At 43.5% G+C, this 22226-nt stretch overlaps 1 protein-coding gene across 1 annotated transcript in view; it reads left to right on the top strand.

Annotated features, from left to right (window-relative positions):
* Positions 1-22226, top strand: part of LOC149441939 (E3 ubiquitin-protein ligase MARCHF6-like) — a gene marked incomplete at its 3' end in the record, with an annotated part of 324687 nt that overhangs the window by 33711 nt on the left and 268750 nt on the right. The window lies entirely within an intron of this gene.

Below are 22226 nucleotides of genomic sequence, written 5' to 3'. Positions count from 1 at the left end.
GTCTGCAGCACGCTCGGTAGCATTGGGTGGGCAAGTGCTAAAAAAGGGGAAAACATTACCCACAAAAAGTAATGCTAAGGCATCAGAGTCCTGCAAAATCTCCACAGCAGCCGGACCAAACCAGTATAAGCAAACAAAACTCAAGAGTATTATGGGTTAGAGAAGAGTTCTGCAGGTGGAGGCCAGGGGTCTTGAGGTGATGCATTAGAGGAGAACTGCAAGCTGTTGGTCAGCCTCTCAAAGACGAGGTCCTGGGTGAGGAGTTAGATGCAGGTTGCTTACTGCCCTGTGACTGACCTTTAGATCTCACTGGAAGCCAAGGCTGTGGCATCGATACAATATATATCACACAGATTGGATTGCATGGATTTTCACCAGAAGTCACTATTGATTATATATGAAGGAAACACTTATCTGCTGACCTGATCATGTCAAGCCTGCACTATTTTGAACACTTATTTGAATTTCAGACTTTTTAATCTTATCACATTTTGCGCCTGCTGATGCACAACATTCACTTTTTAATAATTTTCTACTGTATTAGTGATATTATTCATCTGTTGGTGATAACTATTCAGCGCTGCACTTTTCTATTGATTGGATACAATGGGATGTCCTGAGTGCAAAGCCAGTCTGGGAAATCAATAGATTCCAATTTCAGGGAGGAGATAAAGTAAAGGGAGGTCATATTTATTCTGTAGCGTGACCTGCCATCCTTTTTAGGAACTTGCAAACTGAAGGGGAAATCACATTTGTAAATGTGGCCAGCGGGCTGAAGAACGGCTAACAGAGGATACCGAGCTCCACGTTGCATTAGAGTGCGCCTGGACAAGTTCTGGTAGAAGAGATGAGCCCCATCAAAATACAGCTTCTTGCACATCTGTTGCATAATGCACTCTTTATTACAGGTACCTATATAGCGCCGTCAATTTACGCAGCTCTTTACATATATATTGTACATTCACATCAGTCCCTAACCCTCAAGGGGCGTACAATCTAAGGTCCCTAACTCACATTCATACATACACATACTAGGGCCAATGTAGACAGGAGCCAATTCACCTACCAGCATGTCTTTGGAGTGTGGGAGGAAACCCGAGTACCCGGAGGAAACCCACGCAGGCACAGGGAGAACATGCAAACTCCAGGCAGGTGGTGCCGTGGTTGGGATTCGAACCAACGACCTGAATACTGCCAGGCCGAAGTGCTAACCATTTAGCTACTGTGCTGCCCATGCTCTTTAAGCATGTATTTTTGTAGCTTGCAGATGACATCCCAGGGGCTTTCAGGGTCTTGACAGGGTGGTCAGAGTGCCCTGTGGAATCTATTGATTTCAATAGGAGCAGAAGCAGGGAGCTCTATAATTTCATGGAATATACCACACAGTGTAGGAATGATCACTTTAGGAGCTGTTGGCAAGCCCCGGATGCAAATATTCACTTGCCTGCTGCGATTCTCATAATCCTCTAACCGACAGAGTAGCACATCAATCCTCTGATCCTGAACAGAGCATTTGTCCTTAAGAAAAGAGTTTGAAGGCAGTGCCTCCTCACATTTCTGTTCCAGAGTCTCAACGCTGTTCCTCAGCTGTGTTGACAGTTTTCAACTGCTCAATGTCTTGCTTGAAAGCCTGCTCAACTCTGCTAGCAAATCGCTCCAAGTCGTCCTTTATGGGGAGAGATCTGACAAGTCTTGAGCCCGAGTCCTGTGAAGTAATGAAGCAGGGGGGGGGCTGAGTCACTCACCAGCAGCAGGGAAGGAATCGGAGATACTGCAGGCTGAGTAATCAATGCCGTGGTCTGCAAAGTGTCCTCCCGCTCTGGCACCATCTTGGTTTCCTTGCTCCGTGCCCACCTGCTCTCAAGGAAGGATTCCAGCTATCCCCGCCGAGTGTGGCCGGGTACTTTGTGGCTGGGAAGACACCCGCTGGCCCTGGGGCATGTCAGGAGCGGCAGGTGAGGCTAAAATCTCCCCTGTAGCTATGATTGTAGTGGCGGTGCGAGCAGAGCTCCGAAAGCTGCACGTCTCTACTCTTTCATAGCCAGACCACACCCTTTGTGAATTATGTTTTGCATATCAATCAATGTAAATGTGCTAAAACAGGTAATTAAACTGCAGTGAGAGTCATTAGTAGAATATGCCCACTGTCTGATGATACAATTTTATAATGCTTATTTGCTGTTTTAAATTAGTACTTTTGCACCGTTAGAAGTGCTGTAGTGCAATAAATACAATCTTCAGATATGTCATCCTGATCCTTACTTTATCTTGTGAGTTACTGACCTGTAACAAGAATATGCAGCACAGGCCTTGATATGCAGTACAAGGCAGATTTGGTTTTCTGCATGCTTGTTCCAGTTACCTACTAAATAGTGAAGCCAGGATCAAGATGATTGACACAGCATGCACCTTTTGGGGCCTGTTCACACTGCTCCACTTGTGAACACATCGGTTTAGTATGCGGTAGCTACCCTTACATCTGCAGTGGTGTGATGAGCGGTTCAGCACATTACATAGTTACTTTTTTTTTTCTTTTCTTTTACTCCCCTTTATCTACACGTTGATGTGTGACCAGGCCCTAAGGGCAAATCAGGAAGATAATTTTCCTTTTCCCTACTGACCTTCGTGGCACACAGATTCATGAATGATAAGCAGCCAAGGATTATACTTCTGTCTGCAGGACAAATGAACACTAGGCACATAAACACTAAAATCAAGGTCCCTGGAGGCTAAAATTCCCCACCCACCTCACACCTGCACAGATACACTTGGTGTTCTCAGGAGAATACATTTCGCCTTCCCTTATGTTATGATTTACTGAATAGTTAGATATTTTTTCTACTATCAACAGCTACTAAAATAAAATAACACATAGGTTTCCACACAGCTGTGCTATAATCCTCTTCCCAAAAACCTGTTGGCACACACTGTGAATCACATACAGAACAAAAAATCTGCAAACTTATAATGTGCAGCACTCAAATTTCACTAAATATAAAGTCCTTAGTAAAGTCTCACAAAATATACAGTTAGGTCCATATATATTTTGACACAGGCACAATTTTCATACTTTTTGGCTCTGTATGCCACCAGAATAAATGAAAACAAAACAATCCAAATGACATTGAAGTGCAGACTTTCAGCTTTAATTTAAGGGGTTGAACATAAATATCAAGTACAAATTTTAGGAATTGCAACCATTTGTATACACAGTCCCTCCATCTTCAGGGGCTCAAACGTAATTGGACAATTTAGTATAATCATAAATAAAATGTTCATTTTTAATATTTTGTTGAGAATCCTTTACTGGCAATGACTGCCTGAAGTCTGGAACCCATGGACATTACCAAAGACTGGGTATCTCCTTTCTGATGCTTTACCAGACTCTAACCTTTAGTTTAGCCTTCAGCAAGTGAAATGCATGCTAAATTGGGTTGAGATCAGGTGATTGACTTGGCAATTGCAGAATATTTTGATACTTTTCCTTCAAAAGCTCCTGGGTTGGTTTTGCAGTGTGTTTTGGATCATTGTCCATCTGTACTGTGCAGCACCATCCAATCAGCTTTGCTGCATTTTGCTGAATCTGGGATGACAGTATTTCTCTAAACACTACAGAATTTATCCAGCTCCTTCTGTGTCCTGTCACATCATCAATAAACACCACTGACCCAGTGCCACTGGAAGCCATGCATGCCCATGCCATCACACTGCCTCCACTGTTTTACAAATGACGTTGCGTGCTTTGGATCATAAGCTGTTCCAAGCCTTCTCCACACTTTTTTCTTCCCGTCATTCTGGTACAGATTAATCTTTGTTTCATCCATCCAAAGAGTGCTTTTCCAGAACTGGTCTGGCTTTTTTAGATGTTTTTTTTTTGCAGTCTAATCTGGCTTTTCTATTCTTCAGGCTTATGAACGGTTTGTAGCTTGTGGAGAACCCTCTGTATTTACTCTCGGGAATTCTTCTCTTGATTGTAGACTTTGACAGTGATATGCCCACCTCCTGGAGAGTGTCCTTCACTTGTCTGGATGTTGTGAATGGGTTTTTCTTTACCATAGAGAGGATCCTGCAATCATCCACCACTGTTGTCTTCCATGCCTTTTTCTGTTGTTGAGCTCACCAGTGCGTTCTTCTTTCCTCAGAATGTACCAGACTGTTGATTTGGCCACTCCTAATATTGCTGCTATCTCTGATGAATTTGTTTTGTTTTGAAGCCTTACAATGGCTTGTTTCACTTGCATGGACAGCTCCTTTGAACTTATGATGTAGGTTCACAGCAATAGATTCCAAATGCAAATACCACACTTAAAATCAACTCCAGACCTTTTACTTGCTTAATTGATGAAGAAATAATGGAGTAGCCCACACCTGGTCATGAAACTGCTTTTGATTCAATTGTCCAATTACTTTTGGTCCCTTGAAAAAGGGGGGGGTGGCTACTCTTAAGAGCTGTAATTCCTGAACTCTTCCTCCAATTTGCATGTACATACCTTCAAATTAAACCTGAGAGGGTGCACTTTCAGCCCATATCCATTATATAACTATAGCTTAAATATGTTTTGGTAAATACCTTAAAGAACAAAAATTGTGCCTGTATATATATATATATGTGTTTGTGTGTGTGTGTATATATAAATATATATATATATATATATATACACACACAGTTGTGTTCAAAGGGGCGCATTCAAACTAATAATGTGGAGTTCAGTTATTGAAATCATTTAGTCTTTGAAAAAACAGGTGGCCCTTATTTAAGGACAAAGGCAGCATATGTTGTACATGCTGGGTATAGTGCATCTCTCTGAAAATCTGAATAAAATGGGTCTTTCCAGACATTTTTTTCAGAAGAACAGCATACTTTGATTAAAAAGTTGGTTGGAGAGGGGGAAACATTTATATGTTATGTTTAGAAGTGCAGAAACTGATAGGCTGCTCAGCTAAAATCATCTGAATTGCTTTAAAATGGCAACTAAAACCAGAAAGACATGGTAGAAAACGGAAAACTACCATACAAACGGATCGAAGAATAGCCAAAATGGCAAAGACTCAGCCAGTGATCAGCTCCAGGGTGATCAAAGGTCTAAAGTTACCTGTGAGTACTTTAACAAGTCAAGCTATCGGCAAGAAGCCTCCACAAAGTCCCACTGTTGAAAAAAACGGCATATGCTGAAGAGGTTTCAATTGCCAAAGAACACATTGACTGGCCTAGAGAGAAATGGCGCAACGTTTTGTGTACTGATGAAAGCAAGATTGTTCTTTTTGAGTCTAGGCATTTAAATGACCCCTAAAAACTGAATTCAAGCCACAGTACCCCGTTAAGACAGTGACGCATGATTGTGCAAGCAGCATGGTATGGGGATGTTTCTGATACTATGGTGTTGGATGGATGGATGGATATATATATATATACACAGTGGGGATTGAAAGTTTGGGCACCCCAGCTAAAAATTTGTATTAATGTGCATAAAGAAGCCAAGGAAAGATGGAAAAATCTCCAAAAGGCATCAAATTACAGATTAGACATTCTTGTTTGAGGTATCTTTGCCCATTCTTCCTTACAAAAGTCTTCCAGTTCTTTGAGATTTCTGGGCTGTCTGTCACGCACTGCTCTTTTAAGGTCTATCCATAGATTTTCAATTATGTTGAGGTCAGGAGATTGTGAAGGCCATGGCAAAACCTTCAGTTTACGCCTCTTGATGTAATCCCCCGTGGATTTCGAGGTGTGTTTAGGATCATTATCCATTTGTAGAAGCCATCCTTTCTTTAACTTCAGTTTTTTCACAGATGGCATCAAGTTACCATCCAAAATTTGCTGCAATTTTATTGATTCCATTTTTCCTTCTACTCGTGAGATGTTCCCTGTGCCACTGGCTGCAACACAACCCCAAAGCATGATTGATCCAACCCCATGCTTAACAGTTGGACAGAGGTTCTTTTCATTAAATTCTGTGCCCCTTCTTCTCCAAACGTACCTTTGCTCATTCCGGCCAAAAAGTTCAATTTTAACCTCATCGGTCCACAGAACTTGTTTCCAAAATGCATCAGGCTTGTCTATATGTTCATTTGCAAAGTTCAAACGATGATTTTTGTGGTGAGGACGTAGAAGAGGTTTTCTTCTGATGACTCTTCCATGAAGACCATATTTGTACAAGTATCTCTTTATAGTGGAATAGTGTACCACAGCTCCAGTGTCTGCCAGATCTTTCTGGAGGGATCGTGCAGTCAAACGTGGGTTTTGAATTGTTTTTCTCACAATCCTGCGAGCTGTTCCGTCTGATATTTTTCTTGGTCTTCCAGATCTTGCTTTAACTTTAACTTTAACTTTAACTCAAAAAACTACACTCCCTCGGCCTCAGAGATTCTGTTCTCTCCTGGCTCTCATCCTACCTGTCACAACGCTCCTTCAGCGTTACCTATAATGCTACCACCTCCCCCTCACTCCCCCTCTCTGTTGGGGTCCCTCAAGGCTCTGTCCTCGTGCCCCTTCTCTTCTCCATCTATACCTCCTCCCTTGGCCAACTCATACACTCTCACGGCTTCAACTACCACCTCTATGCCGACGACACACAAATCTATCTCTCAACCCCCCACCTCACCCCCTTGGTCTCAGCCCGAATCACACACCTACTGAGCGACATATCAGACTGGATGTCGCTCCACTTCCTTAAATTGAACCTCTCCAAAACCGAGTTTCTTGTCTTCCCCCCAGCCCGGACACCACCCCCCATTGATTTCTCCATCACATCCAACAACGCTACCATCAAACCCGCCCTGCAGGCCAGAGTACTGGGTGTCATTCTGGACTCCAACCTATCCTTCCAGCCCCAAGTCCAATCTTTAACAAACTCGTGCAGACTCCACCTCCGCAACATCGCCAAAATCCGCACGTTCCTAACTCCAGAAACCACTAAACAGCTCATCCACTCCCTCATCATATCACGACTCGACTACTGCAACTCCCTCCTCACTGGCCTGCCTCGCCGCTGGCTATCCCCTCTTCAGTCCATCCTGAACACGGCTGCCAGACTCATTCACCTTTCCAACCGCACTGTCTCCGCCACCCCCCTCTGCCAATCCCTCCACTGGCTTCCGATTGCGCAACGGATCAAATTCAAAATCCTAATGCTGACGTACAAAGCTGTCCACCATACTGCCCCGAACTACATCACTGACCTAATATCCAAGTACCGCCCAGCACGCACACTCCGCTCCTCACAAGACCTCCTTCTCTCTAGTTCCCTGGTCTCCTCCTCCCATGCCCGCCTCCAGGACTTCTCTAGGGTGTCACCCATCCTCTGGAACTCCCTGCCCCAACCCATCAGATTATCACCTACTCTCCTCTCCTTTAGGCGCACCCTGAAAACCCATCTCTTCAGGGAAGCCTACCCCACCCCCTGCTAACTTGCCGCTCCTCCTCCACTCTTCCTACCACTCCATTCCCCACAGCTATCTCCTCCTGTGCCACCACCCCCTCCCTCCTAGATTGTAAGCTCGAAAGAGCAGGGCCCTTGATCCCCTCATGTTTTGCATTGTATTGGTATTGTTCTGTCACATGTTCTGTCTCCCTTTTGTAATGTACAGCGCTGAGCGAACTATTGGCGCTTTATAAATACTGTATAATAATAATAATAATAACTTCCACTGTTCCTGATGACTGCCATTTCTTAATTACATTCCTAACAGAGGATATTGACATCTGAAAACGCTTTGCTATCTTCTTATAGCCTTCTCCAGCTTTGTGAGCGTCAACTATTTTCAGTTTCAGTTTTCTAGACAACTGCGTAGAAGAACCCATGGTGGTGATTGTTGGGGCAAGGTCAGATGAGTCTGGGCATTTAAAACCTGAGATTGACATCACCTGGTCTTCCCAGACGATGATTGAGAACAATCTATCTACAAATATATGTTGCGCTCCTAAATACTTCTCAATAAATATTAATTAAATTATTACCATTAAATTACTTCAAATTATGATCCAAATAACTAATAAAAGTGTATAAATACCAAAAAAATTTTAAATAGATAATTTCAACTAATCAATCTCCTCCAAATAAATATCAAAATAATTCCACATGAAATACTCCTCTAAAAAATATTTTACCAAGTGCTCATAAATCATCTATTAGTGACATGATGTATTTACTAATTAGTAAGTACATCATGTCACTAATAGATGATTTATGAGCACTTGGTAAAATATTTTTTAGAGGAGTATTTCATGTGGAATTATTTTGATATTTATTTGGAGGAGATTGATTAGTTGAAATTATCTATTTAAAATTTTTTGGGTATTTATACACTTATTAGTTATTTGTATCATAATTTGAATTAATTTAATGGTAATAATTTAATTATTATTTATTGAGAAGTATTTAGAAGCGCAACATATATTTGTAGATATTTCCAACACAGTTGTAGTTATGTGTTTCATGTTTGTGATCCTCTAGTAATTATCACACCTGTGGCTCGCAAGTCACTCTGATTCATCTATACCTGAGAACAATCTATGACACTGGCAGGTCTCAGCTTTGCAAAGGGGGCAGTGCATGCTATAAATTCTGCAGGGTGCCCAAACGTTTGCAGACGCAATTTTTTTGTTTTCTGTTATTTTGAAAGTGTAAATGATGGAAATAAAATCTAACTTTTGACATATTATAAGAATGTCTAATCTGTAATTTGATGCCTTTTGGAGATTTTTCCATCTTTCCTTGGCTTCTTTATGCACATTAATACAAATGTTTAGCTGGGGTGCCCAAACTTTCGATCCCCACTGTGTATGTATATATATATATATATTGTAACAGGGTTAGCTCGGCAGCGGGTGTGTGTGACCCCCTGGATGGGTGCACAACACAAAAAAAAGATAGGCACAGCACAACAATAGTGGAGGTGAAAACAAACAGGTGCAATTTATTTACAATATTTACAGAAAAAATGATAAACAAAAAGAAACATCAAAATAAATCCTGGCCAACTTGGCTACTTACTGCAACAACAGCTTTTCCCTAGCTACCCACTAGGTACAGCCTGCTGCTATACCTAGTTGCTAGTACTGGGAGGTTAGCCACACAGGCTTTGGTCTCTCTGCACACAGATAACAGGTCAGCTCCCCAGACAGTTCAGGCACAGATCTGGTTCCAGGGTGGAGCAACTCCCTAAGCACTCTGGGAAGCTTTATACAAGTGTTAATGAGACCACTACCTTCAGCTGGGCTCATTACCTCAGTGCTGAAGGACTCAGCACTTCCCTCTAGTGGTACAAATCCCCATAAACCCTGAATCTCGGACAAATATATCGTCCATCCAGGACGCAACCAGGTGATTTCACCTGCCTACTGTCACAATATATATATATATATATATATATATATATATATATATATATATATATATATATATATATACACACACACACACCAGGGATCATGGATCAGTTTGAATGCATCAGAATACTTGAAGAGGCCATGTTGCCTTATGCTGAAGAGATTTCCTTGAAATGGGTGTTTCAAGAAGACAATGACCCCAAACACAAAAGTAAGCGAGCAACATCTTGTTTCCAGACTAACAAGATTGTTATGGTGTGTCCAGCCAATTCCCAGACCTTAATCCAGTAGAAATCTTGTGGAGTGACATCAAAAATGCTGTTTAAAGTAAAATCAAGCTAAACCTTCAAGCATTTTTCAGTTTATAAAGTGAATGTTTGAGTTTGTAAAGAAAAATGCAGACTCGGCTATTTTTTTTGAACAGCCTAATATTCCCTTTTCACTTTCTGTAAAGTAATAACAAAGTTGAACTATGTTTTTTCTTGTCTTGATTTGGAATAGACTGTGCAATTTTCCCAATGCATTTGCATGTATGGATATTAAAGCTATTATAAGGATTTTGAGCTTTACTCACTTTTCTTAAACACACTGCTATTATATTGAACACAACTGTGTGGGTGTATATATATATATATATATATATATATATATATATATATATTTAGTCATGGGCAAAAATATTAGCACCCCTGCCTGCATTTCTGTCAGATAATGCCCCATTTCACCCAGAATATTGTTGCAATTTCAGATGTTTGGGCATTCTCATGTTTCTTTTGTTTGTATTGGTATGACACAATAAAGTGGAGAACAAAATGCCAAATCTGATACATTGCATACAAAACTCCAAAAATCGAATGGACAAAATTATTGGCACCTTCTTAAAGTTGTAGGAAATAATTGCATTCCAAATTTGTATCAATTAACATGTGCTGACAATATAGAAATCACACTGTCAACCAGTTAAAACTGTGAAAAATTGACTCAACCTTTGTTGTGTGTCTCTGTATTCTACATGAAGCTAGGAGAAAAGAAAAAACAGCCAATAATAGTCTGAGGATTTGAGAACAAAAATTGTGGAAAAACATGGACAATCTTAAGGTTACAAATCCATCTCCAGAGATCTTAATGTTCCTGTGTCCACTTTGTGTAACATTGTCAAGAAGTTTACAGCTCATGGCACTGCAGCTAATCTCCCTGGATGTGGATGAAAATGAAAAATTTGATCAAAGATTGCAATAAAGAATTATTCAAATGGTGGTTAAAGAACTTCAATTGATGTCAAGACAAATTCAAGCTGACCTTCAGGCACAGGGTACAACTGTGTCAGCTCGCACTATATGTCACCATGTGAATGAAAAGGGAAGCTATGGTAGGAGACCCAGGAGGACCCCACTGCTGACACAGAAAAATAAAGCCAGATTGTAACTTTCCTGAGGAAGCCAAAATCCTTTTGGGATAATATGCTGTGGACAGATGTAACAAAATTATAGCTTTTTGGTAAAGGCCATCATTCTTCTGTTTTCAGAAAAAGGAATGAGGTCTTAAACTCCATTTTTGGAGTTTCATGTGGCATGTGTCATATTTGGCTTTTTTATTAGATTTGCCAAACTTTCCAGGCAAAGGGCCAGTTTACTGTGCTTCAGGCTTTAGGGGGGCCGAACTGTGGCCAGTGGGAGTAGAAAACGCCCTGGCATCAGTGCCATCATTGGTTGTAATGGGAGGAAAAGCTCCCTATTGTTGATATCAATGAGAAGAATACTGCTCCATTGATGGTGTTAGTAGGGCAATTGGTGCTCCATCACTGGTGGAGTAATGCCTCATGGGCCAGATAAAGGCTTGCAAAGGGCCACTGCTCTAAACTACTGTGCACCAAAATTTCAATGGAAAAAAATAAAAGATGCAGCATGCATGACATTTTTTAACACGCATAAAATGCATAGGTGTGAACAGTGTCATGTACCATAATGAGATTGAGCCTAGGTGAGTTGAATAGTCCCCTGCTTGAGGGAATGATAAGGTCAATGCTAATATTAGGAACAAAAGAACAAGGAGGGTGTTAAATATATATGTCAGGGACCATCGCGACGCATGGGTCTACACAGGCGTAGATGTCTGCCAAGACGTGTAGGTGGCAGGGCACTAGGACCCAGGCGCACCCGTCGTCTTGACAGTACTAGGCAGGCACTAGGACCTAGGCTGCACCTGTCAGGTGCAGGGCGGGCTATTTAAAACAGCCCTGCACAGACACTTGTTGCCGAATGGTCTTTGTATGCTGTTACCTGTGTTGTGAGTATCTTGATCTGGATTGTTTGACCTTGCTGCCTTCTCCTGTCCTGACCCTTGGTCTGCTTGACTCTGCTCCTGGATGTTCCCCTTTAAATCTGATCTTTTGGTATTGACCCTGCGTGTGACCCGACTATCCTTTGCATACCGTTTTGTACCTCACCGACCCGCTAGTTACCGACCCGGCCTGTATGACTTTGATTTAGCTCATCCATCCATCCCGCAGAGATCACTAGGCTCCCTCACATCAGACTCTTAGCCACCTGGAGCTCCTGTCAGACTCCTCTACCCCTGTTTGAGATACCTAGCAGCTGCGACCTGGTACCGGAGAGCTCCAAGTCCATCCCCACCATCAGGGGCCCTGGTGAACAAGTGCTCCGGTGCTTAGACTCTGCACTCTGGGGAGGCTCTGCCAGGGGATTGATAGAGGTGCTGTCAGGCGGTCCCTTACAGTACCATTTGGCCATGACTGAGTCTGGAGGGAATCCTTCCCCCTTTGAAGTGATGTGTCAACATTTGTCTGCCCTGACGCAGGCAGTAACTGCCCTGCAGGACAAATGCGCCCGATTGGAAGATAGGTTTGACACTTTAACTGTGTCCGGGGATCCCCCTCAGAGCCAGGCTGTTGACGCTGAGGTAACTTCTGGATCGCCCATAGGGGCTGCGGCTGCAGCTCCACCAGCCGAACCCCGCGTGGCCATGCCTGAACGTTTTCGGGGAGATCGAGCACGTTTTAGGACATTTAAAAATGCCTGTTACTTATATTTTGGCTTACAACCTCGTTTGTTTACCACGGAGTCGGTCAAAGTAGGATTTGTAATTTCCTTGCTGCAAGACGAACCCCAGGATTGGGCCCTTAGACTAAGGGAAATGCAGGACCCCCAATTGCAGACTTTGGACGCATTTTTTAAAGCCATGTCGGTCCTCTATGACGACCCCCAATGGGCGGTTTCGGCTGAAACCACCCTTTATGCCCTACGACAGGGTCGTTGAGCTGCGGAGGAATATGCCTCCGAGTTCAAGCGATGGATGGGGGACACGCATTGGAACGACGCAGCCCTGCGTCACCAATTTCGGGTCGGACTCTCGGAGGGGCTTAAAGATGAGTTAGCCCGGGTTGGCCTCCCCGAGTCCCTAAAGGATCTGGTCGACCTGGCGATACAAATTGATCACAGGTTACGGGAACGCCGGTCTGAGAGGACAGGTCAGGGTCAAGGAGCTACTTGGACACCCTCCAGGGGCACAGGTCACCCCGTTCCTGCTGATGTTCCACCAGCCGTTCCCATTGACACTTCTGAGCCTATGCAGCTGGGATTGGCTCAGCAGGCCCTCACCCCCGAGGAACGCCAGAGAAGACGTGCCAGGAACCTGTGCTTTTACTGCGGGGACGCTGGACATGCTGTGCGGAAGTGCCCAGTAAAGATACGTAAGTCACGATCTACAGTTCCTTTGACTCTGAGTAACATAAGTCAATCCAGTTACTTAGCGGTTCCCCTCTTGTTTCAGCTGCCGGAAAGAACCGTGGAGACCACTGCAATCATTGATTCGGGGGCCTGCAGTTGCTTCCTTGATCTTGGTTTTGCCCGCCAGCAGGGGATACCACTACAGGCCAGGAAATGGGGGCTTAATTTGTTCTTGGCTGATGGCTCTCAGATAAAATCAGGTTTAGTTGACAAAGAAACCCCTCCCATACTCACCACCATATTGGGCTCCCACCAGGAGTTGTTACATTTTGACGCTATTTCATCACCCCTTTTTCCAGTGATTCTGGGGCTTCCGTGGCTGCAGGCTCACGACCCCCAGATCAACTGGAAAACCGGGTCTCTTAGTTTTTCCTCTGACTATTGTCAGGAAAACTGCCATGCCTCGGGGCTCCCGGGCCCCCAAATCCTCTTATGTGCTGAGGAGGATGCTAGCTTAAGACAGGTTGTGCCAGCAGCATACCACGGGTATTTAGATGTGTTTAGTAAACGGGGGGCTGACACATTACCCCCATATCGACCATATGTGTCAGGGATGCAGGTGTGACCAGAAGTGTGTGGACTGACACAGGGAAAAGCAAGATTCAGATATGGTATAAATAAGACAATTTATTAAGACTAACAATACAAACAAACGCAGTGCACCAAACCCCAAGCTAACACAAATACATACAACAAGGTGAAACAAAGCCAAACCTAAACTGAAACAGATACACAGGTACATACACATATAGAGCACAACGTCGTCAGGCAGGCTGGGTCGATAACTATAGGGCAGGTAGGTACAGGAGGAGCAGGCGGAGAGAATGGTCAGGGTCACAAGTCAGGGATCAAAACAGGAGAAGTCAGCAGAGGTCAGGATCAGGTAGGGTCGGCAACAAGTCAGGCAGGAACAGGAATGCAGGTTACAAGATACAGGGGCCCATGGAAAAACACACACCAAGGCACAGACTGCAGGTCTGGCCATCCCTTAAATACACCACCTGCAATCAGCACCAGGTGATGGCTAATTGCCGAAGTGAACCTCTGGTTGTTGAAAGCACCCACTGGCCAGCCCTGGTACTGCAGCCCGCAAGGCAGGTGAGTCCCACCACTATTGGCAAGTCCATTCCTGACAATATGATTGTCTCATTGATTTATTGCCAGGTTCTGAGATCCCTTTTGGTCGTATCTTTCCACTGTCTGAGAGAGAATTGGGGGTATTGAAGGAGTACATTGAGGAGAATTTCCAGAAGAGGATCATCCGCCCTTTCACTTCACCGGCAGGGGCGGGTATTTTCTTTGCGGAGAAAAAAGACAGAACATTGAGGCCCTGTGTGGATTATAGGGAATTAAATCGGGTAACCATTAAAAACCGCTACCCCCTACCGTTGGTTCCCGAGTTGTTTCAAAGCCTAAGGACAGCGGTCTGCTTCACGAAGCTGGATCTGCGTGGGGCATATAACTTGGTACACATCCGGGAGGGGGATGAGTGGAAAACCGCCTTCCGTACTAGGTTTGGTCACTTTGAGTACCTGGTCATGCCTTTTGGACTATGCAATGCCCCGGCTACGTTTCAGCATTTTGTGAATTATGTGTTTAGAGATTTCTTGGACATTTTTGTTATTGTCTACCTGGATGATATTCTGATTTTTTTCCCCATCCCTAGACATCCACAGAAGCCATGTAGTTAAGGTCCTGGAGCGACTGCGCTTGCACGGCCTATACGCCAAGGCCGAGAAGTGTAGTTTTGAGCAGCAGAGCATTTCCTTTCTGGGTTTGATCATCTCCACTGTGGGGATCGCAATGGATCCCCAAAAGGTCTCGGCAATCCTTGATTGGCCAGCTCCAACCGATAAAAAGGGTGTCCAAAGGTTTATTGGATTCGCCAACTTTTATCGAAAATTCATCAGGAACTTTTCAGGTCTGGTCTCCTTTATCACGCAGTTGACTTAAGTCAGGAAGTCGCCTTAAATGGACATCAGGAGCTCAAGAAGCATTTGAGACCCTGAAGCGACTATTTACCACCGCTCCCATTCTGGGTCACCCGGAAACGGCACTGCCCTTTGTACTAGAGGTAGACGCATCCGAGAACGCAGTAGGATCCATCTTGTCACAAAGGAAGGGGCCCAAAGAACTGCTACACCCAGTGGCGTTCTTCTCTAGGAAACTTACTTCGGCAGAACGCAATTATGACATCGGGGACCGAGAACTGTTGGCCATCAAGACCGCGTTGGAGGAATGGAGATATCTACTCGAAGGAGCGGCGCACCCAATTTTGATTTTCACGGATCATAAAAATCTTGAATATTTGAAAACAGCCAAATGTCTAAGACCACGCCAAGCCAGATGGGCCCTGTTTTTCTCGCGATTCTCATTCCACATCACGTACAGGCCAGGTTCAAAGAACACAAAGCCAGATGCCCTGTCTCGTATGTTTGAGGATCCTGAGGAAGAACTCAAACCGGATACCATTCTGTCTGCTGGAAACTTTTTGGCTCTCCAAACGGAACTGAGCGCTAAGTTGCAGGACGCATCTGAGGCTTGTCCCACAGTGCCAGGAGTACCACTCTCCCGCGAAGAAGGACTGATACGGAAAAAGGGGCTGATTGTGGTTCCAAAGGAGGTGCAGACACAGGTATTAGGGCACTGTCACGATCACCCAATGGCGGGGCACTTCGGAACGGCAAAAACATTGGAACTACTTAAACGCACTTTCTGGTGGCCTGAAATGAACAAGGACTGTAAACGCTACGTGGAATCTTGTGCGATTTGCCAAAGGAATAAACCAACCAGGAACAAGGCTTGGGGGCTGCTACGCCCACTACCCATTCCCACCCGATGTTGGCAGAAGATTGCTATGGATTTCATAGTGGAACTACCTCCATCCCAAGAACATATGGCAATTTTCGTTGTAGTGGACAGACTTTCAAAGATGAGCCATTTTGTACCACTGAAGGGGACCCCATCAGCAGAAGAGACCGCCAGGATCTTTATCAGAGAAGTAGTTAGGCTACATGGGGTTTCTGAGGATGTGGTATTCGACCGAGGGGTGCAGTTCACCCCCAAATTTTGGAGGGCCCTATGCAAGGCCCTGGGCATTAAGCTCTCGCTTTCTTCCGCCTTCCATCCTCAGACCAACGGGCAGACAGAGAGGACCAATCAGACGTTAGAGCAATATCTGAGATGTTACACTTCATTTGTACAGGATGATTGGCTGACCCTCTTGTCCCTGGCGGAATTTGCATTCAACAATGCGAATCACTCTGCTACAGGACAGTCACCGTTTTTTTCGAATTATGGGTTCCACCCCACATTCATGCCTGGCCTGATTGCGGAAAGCACAGTCCCAGCTACCCAAAACATGATGGATTTTTTTTAAACAATAACAAACGATTACAAGAAGCCATGGCTAAAGCCCAGGAAGACAACAAGGAGGTGTTTGACAAAAAACAAAGGGGGGAATTAATATTGCAGCCTGGTGACAAGGTCTGGTTAGCAATGACTAACCTAAAATTGCAGTGCCCATCTAAGAAATTAGGACCAAAATTTTTAGGCCCCTTCCAGGTTAAACGCATGATCAGTGAGGTAGCTTACAAGCTGGTCCTTCCTGAGATCTTCAAGATTCATCCTGTGTTCCACGTCTCTTTGCTGAAACCAGTAGCCACAGACCCATTTCCGGATCGGGAATCCAGGCCCCCAGAGGCTATTATAGTAGGGGAACAGGAGGAATTTGAGGTAGAAGCAATCTTGAACTGTCAGAGGAGGGGGGCAGACCCAGGTTCTGATTAAGTGGAAAGGCTATGGTCCTGAGGAGAATTCTTGGGAACCCGCTCAAAATGTTCATGCTCCTAGTCTTATGCGGGGGTTTGTGCGTGATCACCCGCAGTGGAGAGATCAATTGGGCACCCGGAGGGTACCCATAGGGGGGGGGGGGGGCAATGTCAGGGACCATTGCGACGCATGGGTCTACACAGGCGTAGGTGTCTGCCAAGACGTGTAGGTGGCAGGGCACTAGGACCCAGGCACACCCGTCGTTTTGACAGTACTAGGCAGGCACTAGGACCTAGGCTGCACCTGTCAGGTGCAGGGCGGGTTATTTAAAACAGCCCTGCACAGACACTTGTTGCCGAATGGTCTTTGTATGCTGTTACCTGTGTTGTGAGTATCTTGATCTGGATTGTTTGACCTTGCTGCCTTCTCCTGTCCTGACCCTTGTCCTGCCTGACTCTGCTCCTGGATGTTCCCCTTTAAATCTGATCTTTTGGTATTGACCCTGCGTGTGACCCGACTATCCTTTGCCTACCGTTTTGTACCTCACCGACCTGCTAGTTACCAACCCGGCCTGTATGACTCTGATTTAGCTCATCCATCCTGCAGGGATCACTAGGCTCCCTCACATCAGACTCTTAGCCCCCTGGAGCTCCTGTCAGACTCCTCTACCCCTGTTTGAGATACCTAGCAGCTGCGACCTGGTACCGGAGCGCTCCAAGTCCATCCCCACCATCAGGGACCCTGGTGAACAAGTGCTCCATTGCTTAGACTCCGCACTCTGGGGAGGCTCTGCCAGGGGATTGATAGAGGTGCTGTCAGGCGGTCCCTTACAATATCATAGGTTAAAACTGTATATTTTTTTGTGTGATAGCCAGCAGATCTAGTTTTTCTGAAAAACTGATCCTTTACTGTGGGCTCTAGCAGATTATGGGGTATTAAGAGTTTGTGACATAAGAGTCCAGAGTGGGGACTGTATTTTGTTTCCAAAGTCTTACAATGGATAATCTGGCTGCTATTATTAAATGGATGTGAAGGATTGGGTGATTACAAGGCCGTGCAAGCTCTGGATCATCTGTAGAATGATTGTGGTAAATTTGATATAAATTGAAAGACTTTCCTCTAGAAAGATGTGAGTTTTTCACAGCTTCACCACATATGTTGTAATGAGCCAGTATAGTCGCATCTCCTCCAGCACAGTGGAGAATAGGGGTGGAGATGGCTGCAAGTCTTTAGTACTATCTGTGTAAAATGTTTTGGGGGATTTCCCACTTGTTAATGCATCACTGACGGGTGGTCAAGTAGAGGTTTATTGCCATTTCCCAGTGTGGAGGAGGAGCTTATTCAATGGGTCAAAGTTCTATAGGATTTTATGTCCTTTATTATGTTAAAGGTTATTCCTTTTTTTTGCGGATCGTTGAAAAAGGAGAGGGTTTCCCTCAGGGTGGATTTGATTTAAATCAAACTGATTTAAATCACGATTTACATCACGATTTAAATCACTAGTCAATAAGGCTTGATTTAAATCATAGTTTTCTACATAAAGACTAATTCTTGCTGGTATAACTTTAATATGCAAGTAGATGAAGATTTTTACAATAACAACTTTTCATATTAGTTTTTTTATCCCCAGTTTAATAGGTTAATCATTCATATTTGGACAACTTTTCTGTTGTACTTAGGAAGGAGAAAAATAATAATTACCTTAATAACAATTTCAATAGATTTATTCAACTGAAACAATAATATTACAGCATATGTTATTTGCTTAAACAAACATCCATGTTTGTTAACTAATTTGGCTAAACAAAATATATATATTTTAAGAAACTTAGACTGTCAGCCCCTTCCTCCTCACACTTAGTTTCACTTTCTTCTTGTGCAGATCTATTCCACTCCAAACAATCAGAAAAATATTGTTTCTATTCTATTCACTGAACTTCTTGAAACTTAGCACTGAAGGGGTTGATTTTGTATTCATAGGTTTGTAGAAGTTAGGATTAAGGTCTTTTTCTTAACTCTGTTCATGTTATAACATTTTTGCTGTGAAGAAGAGGCATGTGATCTCCGCTGAGTCAAATTCAGTTTTGAGAACTGCAAAAGTAAACCAAGCATCTGTGATAAATATCTTGTAGGCAGAGAAACTGCCCAATAATCTTACAAAAACCTCTGGAAGAGCATGACATTGTGAATGGATTAATGGAATTTATTTACCAAAAAAATTAAACATATACAGCCTTATTCTACATAATTAAAAAACTAATCTTTATTTCATGATGGAATAACCTTTGGATGGTAATATATTTTCCTCCAAAAGCATTTTATTTAAAAAAATTAGATTTAAATAAAAAAAATCCGATTTAAATAAAAAAAATCAGATTTTTTTTTTTATTTTTAAAAAAAAATCATTGATTTTTATCCACCCTGGTTTCCCTAATAGAGAGGTTTAGAGAGGAAAGCCGAAAAGCAGATGACAAATTCTCGAGTATTTAGAACAAGTCCCTATTGGGGATCACGTAGCTAAAATTGAGTTCCGAGAATGGTTTGCGTGACAGAGGAAAGAGGGCTGTATTGACAAATTGGTTGCAGTATGTCTTGGATGGGGCCAGAAAGATCCACAATCGTAAAGGTGCAGTTACAACGTCCATGTGGCAAATAAGGCCCATCGTGGATGCACCAGAATTGTTTTATTACTTTAGTAAGTGCACATAGCTCTCTTTCCAAGGTTTAGTGGATGGAAGAGTCCACCGCTGTTTTGCGTTGTCTAGGATTGTAGCTTTGCAAGAGTTGGCCGCATCCAGGGAATGGGCTCCCATTTGGGATTTTTATGCAGCATAGTGCTATTTTCGCACAAGCGAGGACATTTCTTTCCCCATGTGAATTTGTCCATAAATGTTTGCAGCCTTCACAGTAAGGTAATATACATGGGTGAAAGTGACGACATGTAAATGCTGAGATTGAGCTCCTGCAGTCAGTTTTGCAGCAGTTGTTTTCTTATTCCAGGTCACAATCCTGCACAATGTCCTTTTTGTCTCTTTTGGTCAGTTCACCATATCAACCATGCTTATCAGACGTTTTCCCGGAAACTGTATATGCTGTCGTAACCTTTGATACTGTACCGTCAAGTAAATTGTCAACTTCAGTCACAGAGGCACCAGCTAAGTGGGCACCAAAAGTTTACCCTCTTTGAAAGTCAGTAAGTAAGCTCTGACATTGTTGTTAGCTAGGTGTCTCATCACACAGCAGAATCAAAAGAATGTTACATCACTTCCGCTTTCAATGCAAAACACTTTCACACCTGCAAATCATGTAGTGTTTCCATTTTTTATCTAAACCCTGTAGGTATTGGTAGGACCCTAATGAAGTATAATCAACCATAATTTTCTGAGGACAGCCTTTAGTATGTCATTCTGAACATTTTCATCGCATCCAAGATAGTAGTACAGTGTTCAACCTTGTTCTGCTCATTTTCAGGTCAGTGATCATGCAGGTACCATCTGATGCTAGTCAATCAGCAATCAAGCTGACTTTGTTAGATTTCCTATTATTCCACTCCATTGGCCAATCAACATAACTTAGCATAAATGTTAAAGTATAACTAAAGGCAAAACTTCTTTTTCAGGTTTAGAAAGCGTGTAGATGGATTAGAACATGTCAGTTTTTATTGCTGTCTGTGCTCCCGCTAATTTGTCCTGTTTACCATTATTGCTGCAAGTGAAAGTAAAAGAAAATCCCAAATTTTGGGTTGTCCCCAGAAAAGTAATAAAGGGCTAATCTTCCAATGGGGACACTAGTTCTGCTGACCTGGGGGGGTCCCCAAAGAAATCTCTAACTTTGTAGGGATTTCCTATCACTTTCTATTTGGCTATGGGATAGCAAGTGAAGGGAAATCTCCTCAATTGGATACAGATTGCAAACAAAAAAAAACAGGCGTTCTAGCACTCCCTTATGCAGGCCATAGATGGGTCGAAAATCGGCCGATTTTTCGGCCGAAAATAAAATCGGCCGATTTTCGGATCGTTAGTGGGCGATTTGGTCGGCCGTTTTTCGGTATTTTGGCCGGTTTTTTTTTTCGGTAAAGTTGGAAAAAAATCGGCCGATTTTGCCGATCGGCCGATTTTCGCGGCAATTAGTGGGCAAAGAGGATGAGGATGAAGAAGAGGATGAGGATGAAGAAGAGGATGAGGATGAAGAAGAGGATGAGGATGAAGAAGAGGATGAGGATGAAGAAGAGGATGAGGATGAAGAAGAGGATGAGGATGAAGAAGAGGATGAGGATGAAGAGGATGAGGATGAAGACGAAGAGGATGAAGAAGATGATGAGGATGAGGATGAAGAAGATGATGAGGATGAGGATGAAGAAGATGAGGATGAAGAAGAAGAAGATGAGGATGAAGAAGAAGAAGATGAGGATGAAGAAGATAAGGATGAAGAAGGATGAGGATGAAGAAGGATGAGGATGAGGATGAAGAAGGATGAGGATGAGGATGAAGAAGGATGAGGATGAAGAAGAAGAAGGATGAGGATGAAGAAGAAGGATGAGGATGAAGAAGAAGAAGAATTCCAGTCCAGCAAAAAGTGTCTCTGCAGAGAGCTCCGCTATTTCTGACAGTTCTCTGACAGGTCCTTCACATTTACAGCGGTTGAAACATTGTATCTATTTGTTTCCGAATAAAAACATCTGTATCCTAAATGGAAACAAATAGATACAATGTTTCAACCGCTGTAAATGTGAAGGAACTGTCAGAGAACTGTCAGAAATAGCGGAGCTCTCTGCAGGGACACTTTTTGCCGGCTGTAGAAGGGATGAAAATCGGCCGTTTTTTTTTTTTTACCATTGATGGTAACGTCGGCCGCTTGAACGACCGAATTTTCGTTTTTTAAAAGAAAAATCTGCCGGTTTTCTCCCCATCTATGGCCTGCATTACTCTCTCCAAAATAAAAAAAACCTTTTGCCTATACAGTAGTTCTACCTTAACCAGTTACCATCTGTTCTATAGCAGTTTTACTGCTACAGGGCGGACTCCCTGCGCATAATCATGTATATTCGTTCTTGATTCGTTCTCCCGCTGTGTTCACAGGCAGGGGCCTCGTGTGTGCGCCCGATGGTGCTGTGATTCGGTACAGCACTGATCACGCAGCAGATTCAGGCCAATTATGTTTTACCTGGACCTGCTGATTGGCTGTACCCCTCAGAGCTCAGCCTGTGCCTGTGTTTTTATATTACACAGGCACAGTAAATTATGAAATCTTCTCTCCCTGGAGCACATTCCGTTCCACAGAGAAAAGAAAGCAGATCCACGTGAGTCAAAGTACTACACATGCACAGTAAAAGCACAGCTAGGTCACTTCACCCCCTGATCACCCCGCAGTTAACCCCTTCACTG

Source organism: Staurois parvus, unplaced genomic scaffold (genome assembly GCF_062004578.1).
Source record: "Staurois parvus isolate SC_StPar_1 unplaced genomic scaffold, SC_StPar_1.0 ptg000932l, whole genome shotgun sequence".
Taxonomy (NCBI): domain Eukaryota; kingdom Metazoa; phylum Chordata; class Amphibia; order Anura; family Ranidae; genus Staurois; species Staurois parvus.
The sequence above is the reverse complement of the archived record's forward strand: the minus strand, read 5'-3'. Positions and strand labels throughout refer to the sequence as shown.